The sequence below is a fragment of the Nilaparvata lugens genome, chromosome 9 (genome assembly GCF_014356525.2).
Source record: "Nilaparvata lugens isolate BPH chromosome 9, ASM1435652v1, whole genome shotgun sequence".
NCBI classification, from domain to species: domain Eukaryota; kingdom Metazoa; phylum Arthropoda; class Insecta; order Hemiptera; family Delphacidae; genus Nilaparvata; species Nilaparvata lugens.
In genome coordinates this window covers 46032166-46040685 of record NC_052512.1, presented here as the reverse complement: position 1 = coordinate 46040685, position 8520 = coordinate 46032166, and positions in this window count along the sequence as shown.

Sequence of the window (8520 nt, the reverse complement as noted above, 5' to 3'; positions counted from 1 at the left end):
TACATATATAAGCTTAATCTACTCATAGAAGTAAAAATAGAGAACACACTCTTATTATGTAGATCTATTATTAATATTTTGATTATAAATAGATAATACATTGTGCTGATGTATATTTTAATGTAGGAATAAGTATACTTGATACATTGAATGATTAATAGAATCATTAAGAATAACAATATTTATTGAAGACCGCAGTATTTTATTGAAATTATGATCTGATCACAAAAAATGAAGTGTAAGTTCTAATACCCGGTTTCATTGAGCTCGGTCAAGACATTTCGGACATTGTCAAGCCGGTTACTGTTTAGAAATGTTCAGTGGAACTAGTAGTTCTGCGAACAGTAGACCTCGCTCATGAATACAACTTTCAATCTAATGAGAAGGGCCAGTAAGTACAGTATATTGTGAAGATTTAGCCATGTAATTTATTATTTTTTCCATTGAAAGTGCTAGAGACACTGTTTGAAGGTACACAGGACTTATCAAGGAGATTCCTTTATATCAAATACATACAAGTTTTACCTTTTAAATGAAAAAGACTAAGAAATTGTCAAAAACCACGGATTCATTGATACTTAGAAAGACCGGTTTCGGTCTTTATCAGAGTTTATCAGAGATTGACAACGGTGTAATCACCGAAACCGGTCTTTCTAAGTATAAATAAATGTGTTTTTTTGACAATTTCTTAGTCTTTTTAATTCAAATATGAATAACTACCTCAATATCAACTTCTCACTACACAAAAAGAAAAACAAAATTAACCTTTATACCTCTACATACAAATTTATTTCTATAACTGCAGTATTGGACTCCATACTAAAGATTTTTTAAATTTTATCCAATTAATTTGATAAATCAATTTAATAATTATAATAGATGATTCAATTTAATTATTCTATCTAATCATAATAATTTATTTTATAATGATATATTATTAGAATAAGATAAAGCAATTAGTATCATCTGCAAAAAAAATTGGTAGGAACGAGATTTGAATCTGGGTCCCCACAGTGTGAGAAGCCACGGTCTAACCAACTTGGTCACCATGTTCTCCTAACAATTGATGCGAAAAAGTATGAACATGAATTGCTGTATATTCAAAGACACATCCTTTCTGGATTGACATTAGTTTACGGTTTTTTTAAATTACAAAAAAACAGAGGTCTTATCAAAAATTGTTACACATACGTTTCTGCTGCCCTTGTTTCAAAGAACTTGCATACCAAATTTCATCCAAATCGGACAATAACTGCGACTGTAACTGCGGTACCAAACAACAAACAAACAGACAAAAGCCGATCGAGTCGAAACTAAGACCTCAACTTTGCTTCGGTCAATTACCTATAGTAAATTTCGCCATAGAAATCATTATAATATACGAGTCAATAATTCATGTTTCATGATAGATGACATAGCATCCACCTGATCAAGGGATCTGGAACTTGACAAAATTATTCTAAATGGTCGAACAAAATAGACACAGCCCACATTTACAAAAACAAGACACAGGACAAGAAAACATTATACAATCAATATCGAATGTAATGTAATGTAATACAAAAACATATCGAATAATGATCAATGTAATCTTCCTTTGTGTAAAAAGCTATCTTGGAGAAATCGATCTTCATGTTTAATATTGGGGCACCGAGCTTTGCTCATTATTTATTTATTGATAAACAGAACCCAATTAACCCAATTCTGTGAAATGATTGGGAAGGACTAACAGGTACAGCCCAAAACTGTTTCTTCCCCGAATTTTGATTTATACACTAAATATCCAAAAAGTAGTCATGTTCCATACACTTGAATTCAGGTGAAATTTCAGTCCAAATATTTGAAAACATAAAAGTTCTAATTTAGATTGTTTACATACCAAATTCAATAACAAAATAACACTCACTAATCACTTAGAACTGTAAATAATGATTAACTTTGAATATTATGATATATACCATCTCATGTCACAAATCAGATCACTGTATTCTGATCGAGACAATTAAAATTTCTAGATTTCTCGCGAGATACGGTAAGCTAATTGATTACACAGCTGATCTCCCACACAGGCACACGCATCTTCTGTTATCGGCAGACGACGAAATCATCATCTGTTTTTCCAAGGATGAATTATCCTTTCCATGTCCTTCAGTGAGTTTGCCCAGGGATGAACATAAATAACCAGATATAAAAATATAAAGAGATATACAGAAATTGCTCGCTCCATATAATTGGATACTTTTGTCATTCTAAATCCACCATTCAGAAGATATTATCCTTTTCATGTCCTTCAGCGAGTTTTTCCCTGGGATGAGACCTAGTGCAATCCAATTTTGATGTCATAAACGTACTATGTTCCAAATTTCGGAAAATCGTTAGAGCCGTTTTCGAGATCCGTTGAAACATTAACCCTGTAACCAGATATAAAAATAGAAAATATAAACAGATAAACAGAAATTGCTCGCTTAATATATTAGGATGTATTCATGTTTGGTATTCCTTTGTATGAGTGGATTTGAAGCCTTGTTCCTTCTCAATTGCAGCATCCGTGATCACATAGTTTGGCTTGATGAAGACAAGAATTTCGCGGTCGGATTCAATGATGGACCGTTAAGATCGGTCACAAAAGTCCTAACTACGATACTCAAACCATCATGGCTCACCAGGTAACACAATTATTATCCCTTTCTTATTGCATTAATTTGTAGGTGTTCTATCCATCTAGATTTTCTGATAAGGTCACTGCAATAATTAAAATAGCATGAGTTTATTTTAGAACTAGCAGGTAACCCATGCTCCGCAAGGATCTGTTTAAAACACAAATATAATCTTATTTAACAGACTTCCTCCAAATATTAGTGACTACTCTAAGGATGTGATTTGTATCTCAATAATACAGCACATTCAATTATAAAACGGAAACTAATAATATTACAAAAGTACACATATAATTTAAGAAACGTCAAGTTGAAAAAATCTGGTGTGGTACACTCACACAACTTTCCTTGCTCATATTCCGAAACTACCGATCAGACTTTTGTATATGTGTATATATAATTGTTTTCAGAGTACTTTTTCCTTTGGTAAATTGGTGAAAATTCAATGATTTTTTTAGTCGTCATTTGTTTAAAGTCGTCAAAACAGCTGTTCTACAGATGAAATATCTCGACTATGTGTTCTTTTTATAACTGCTCTACCTACCTACCTCTGCACGAGAAGGAGGTTACAAAGTCCATTTCTCAAGGATGGGGTGGACCCCCCATTAGTTTCCCGAGAAAGGAGACCCATGCCAGTTAATAGAGCTGATAAATAACTATACAGAGTATGAATTTGAAAAAAATCGTTCAAGTTATTTTGAAAAAAATCGTGAAAAACATGGTTTTTTAGTAATTATCCGCCATTTTTCTCAAGAATATTACGGAGCTCCTGCAATTTTCCAAGGAAAAAACTCATGTCATTTGATAGGACTTATGAATTATGAATTATATATGATAGGACTTATGGCTTGAATTTGAAGAAAATCGTTAGAGCCGTTTTCGAGAAAACCGTGAAAAACCTGGTTTTTGGTCATTATCGCCATTTTTCTCAAGAATATTACGGAGCTCATGGAATTTTCCCAGAATGATGAGACCATGCCAGTTGATAGTGCTTATGATATCTATCCATGGTATGAATTTGAAGTAAATCGTTAGAGCAGTTTTCGAGAAAACGGTGAAAACGGATTTTTAGTCATTATCCGCCATTTTTTCTCAGAATATTACGGAGCTCCTGAAATTTTCCCAGAATGAAACTTATGCCAGTTGATAGGGCTTAAAAATAGCTATCCCTGGTATAAATTTGAAGAAAATCGTTGGAGCCGTTTTCGAGAAAACCGTGAAAAACATGTTTTTTTAGTCATTTTCCGCCATTTTTCTCAAGAATATTACGGAGCTCCTGAAATTTTCCCAGAAATGAGACTTATGCTAGTTGATAGGCTTATAAATAGCTATCCATGATATAAATTTGAAGAAAATCGTTAGAGCCGTTTTCGAGAAAAACGTGAAAAACATGGTTTTTTAGTAATTATCCGCCATTTTTCCGCCATCTTGAATTGAATTTTATTGAATTTCTTATTGTCGGGTCCTCATGGTATAAGGACCTTAAGTTTAAATTTCAAGTCGATCGGTTAATTAGGAATGGAGTTATCGTGTTCACAGACATACACACCACACACACATATACACACACACACACACACACAATACACACACACACATACACACACACACACACACACACACATACACACACACACACACACATACACACACCAACCAATACCCAAAAATCTGTTTTGGACTCAGGGGACCTTGAAACGTATAGAAAAACTTGAAATTGGGGTACCTTAATTTTTTTGGAAAGCAATACTTTCCTTACCTATGGTAGTAGGGCAAGGAAAGTAAAAATGACAGCATATCTTTACATTATTAGAATTTTCAATTTTTGCTGGCTGAAGTTTTAAATTTCATTTTATTGTCACTGCCGCCGCCTCAACGATAAAATGTACTATTACTTGTGTAAAACAATTTTTCCCTTTTCCTTATTATTTCATTCCTTTCTAATAAATTTTCATTTTTCCCTTTTTTTATTAATTCTGTATCAAAATCTGATGTATATTTCTTATTTTATTTTTGGGTTTGTATTAGTTTTCTTTCATTTTTACTTAAAATCTTTGAAGTGTAATATTTATTTGTCTAAGTTTATTTATCTTTTGTAACTCATTTTTTCCTATTCCTGGGCACCCGCCGAAAACTTTGGGTTTGGCAGGACCCTCAACTGTTTGTATTGTGAATGAAAATTTTTGATTTGATTTGTTTATTTTAAACTAGACGGTACCCATGCTTCACAAGGGTCTCTTTGAAACACAAATAGAATGATTTAGTTTTATTGTTCCATTCTCATAGTGAAAGTAAAATTGACTGTAAACTTGACAATAGACCATTATTTGATTGGGTTTTTTCTTATGTAACCTTTGTATCATGAATAGAATTTGTTTCAATTATTAAAAATATCGGGGACCGAGCTTCGCTCTGGAGTACAACAGCATAAAAAATGTATTACGAAGGAAGAATTATTATAACATTCATACAGAAATGTTTCTATGTAATCACAGTAAATTGAGATTAATTCCCAGAGGAATGCAAAAATTTTCCTCACAAAGGTCCAGTTGCACAAAGCCGTTTAAATTTTAATCCTAATTAACTTCACGTGAACCAATCAGAGAAACCATTTCAAAAAGTTGGATCTACTGTAATTAATCAGGATTGAAAATAACCCGGCTTTTTTGCAACCGGCACTAAGTACCTGATTGAATGATTACAAAAGTTCAACAGCTGAGTCATAATTTTGACACAGTCCCACACACATGAACTCGCTCACTCACTTACATCACCAACAGACGACGAAATAATTATTATCAGCTGTTTTCACAAGGATGAATAATAAGTATGCTTTTATGTCCTTCAGCGAGTTTTCTTAGGGATGAGACCTAGTGCAATCGAATCTTTATATTATAAACCTACTATGTTCTGAATTTCGTGAGAATCGTTAGAGCCGTCTTCGAGATCAGGTGCAATAGAAACCAATAAACATCTAAACATTTAAACATATAACCATTTAAACATCTAAACATTTAACATCTAAACATTTAAACATCTAAACATTTAAACACTAAACATTTAAACATCTAAACATTTAAACATTTAAACATCTAAACATTTAAACATCTAAACATTTAAAAATCTAAACATTTAAACATCCAAACATTTAAACATCTAAACATTTAAACTCTAAACATATAAACAGAAGTTGCTCTGTTAATATAGAAATTCACTAAATTAAGAGAGATAGAAACTACAATAATTTTTCAACTAAATAGAAGATGAAAAAGAGGAATATGATGATGATAAGTATAAAATAAAATGGGTATAAATTAAGTATAAATTAATACTTATGAGGGGTTAATTCAGTTGTACGGTAGTCAAAAGTAGAGTATTCGACAATAACTTATCCTGAAAGTTACAGTATTATATCTAAAACAGTATCAATTTATTGAAGGGTTCCATACATATGACTCACGCTGTAATCTACAACTTTCACATCAAGAAACTGATAGTGGTTGATATCAATGTGCGGTTTTCGCCATTTATTTTCTCTTGGAACTCTGTATCGAAATCATGTATTACATGACCACCTTATCATTTCAAAAAATCAATTTGGATTCATATGAGGGTCAAAGATGTTGAAGCGACAGAGTAATATTTGGAGATTAATTTCTCATTTCAAATAGGATCCCCAATGAAACCTACTGTCAAATTATTCTTGTAAAAGAAATATTTAGCTGTTTTCACAATCTTTATCAACTCTGTATCATTAAACGTTGTATCAAAGATTACAATACACAGTTCTTGAGCGTGTTCTCCACCCAGGGGTCACTAGTATGCATTTGACTATATATTTGACTAGATGTCAGGCTCGCTTCGCTCGCCATATCCGTCTAGCCAGGGGCTCCGCCCCCTGGACTCCCCGTCTGGATCGTCCAAGAATGAGATCAGCAGGCGAGCTGATTTTCATTTGAGCATTTTTTATCTAATTAGGACGATCCAGTCGGGGGTCCAGGCTAAACATCTGGCTAACGGATATGGCAAGCGAAGCGAGCCTGACGGCTAGTAATATAATATTCCCAGGATTGAAGTAGCAGTGCCCAATCAATTTTCCCGCGATAAATGCATTTCAATCTTCAACTTGGTGCCAACCTAACAAGTCAACTCAACTTAATGCCAACCTGACAAATTATTAATTTAGTTACCAGTTAACAACTGTTTCGAAGAGGTACTCTCTCTAGATTATAGTTCTATATTACATATGGTATGGACATTTTTCAATATAAATTAAGAGATTGGAATAAGAAGAATATACATGCTAAAAGACGAACTTAAACCCTTAAAACCACCCTCAGAGTTGAAATGTTGCCAATAGATTCTTTGTGCGCCTCTAAAGGGCCAACTGAACATACCTACCAAATTTGAACGTTTCTGGTCCGGTAGATTTTTAGTTCTGCGAGTGAGTGAGTGAGCCAGTCAGTCAGTGAGTGAGTGCCATTTCGCTTTTATAATATAGATTTGTGTATCATTAAATATGATTGTATAATATAAATAAATATACAGACGGCAGTGTCGGCGCTAGAGTGGGACCCCCGTTGAGTACTTGCGACATGTGGCAGTGATGACAAAGTGTGTCGAGTTTGGCAGCAGGAAGATTCGGTCAAGGTTTGTCGCACCAGATTCCAGCTCACGCACAGTCATGTGCCCATCTCACTAGCCTGGTCTCCTGTCATAGGTACTGTACATTCTATTTTTTTTCTATGATAAAAAACCAATTCAACAACTGTTCAAATAGACTACTCTATTCGTTTTATTATTGTTGTTTCTCAATAGTAGAACCATGATAAATCGTACCTCTATGTCTCCTTTTTCTTTGTATATGGGAACTAATATACATCTCCAGATCTAATTAACTTTGGTATTCTACAGATGGAAATTACTGAGATATTGCAATTATTCAAAAGCTAATGAATTAATAATTATTATTAAACGAAAATCCAAATTAAATGCTGTAATTCACCCCGAAGACTAATTTTTGAATAGTAGCGCTCATCGGATCTCCATCTAGCTGTTTACCCTTTTGTCAATATTTGCAGTAGCAGAAGTCTTCAGGGTGAATTACAGCATTTAATTTGGATTTTCGTTTAATAATAATTTATTAACTTTGGTATTGCCCATCCCCGACTCCTACATAACTGCTTGGAAAATAATAGTAAATAAATTTGTCATATATTGTATAGAAACGTTCATAATCATTTTAAATAATCGGAAAATTACAGTTGTAACACCTTCAAGCAGCATTTGAGTAGATGGTTATTAGAAATTGGCAGGGATGCTGCAGAGCAACTGACTCAATCACTACCTCTGTAAACAAAGCCGTAGTGATGGCCTTTACTGATGAATTTGTTTGTTGATTTAGGTGAAACTCTACTATTATGTGTGGGTACTGAGAATGGAGTGATTCACATTTGGCTGCTCCCATTGGACGACCACAACCAACCAATAGCATCGTCGCAGGAGTGTCACAATAACGGCCCACCTGTGGCTTTGCACGTTATCCAAGGTGAAAAACCAATTATTGATATTTTCTTTCTGTGCTTCATTTCCATTCAATTCATTCATGTAGATTTCCTAATGGACAAAGTTTCCAAAATCACAACTTCAATCGTAATCCAAATGCAAAATTCAATAATAACAACCAAAATTTGAATAAAAAATCAAACGATGTGAGCATGAGAACAGTTTCCAACTTTCAAAAGTTTCCAGTTCACAATATTGAATCTTCTGAAAATGAATTTTCCGAATTTGAAAGCATGGATGCTAGAATGAGTTCTATGGAAAATGCTGTGAGTGACCTTTGCGAGAAAATGAATCATTT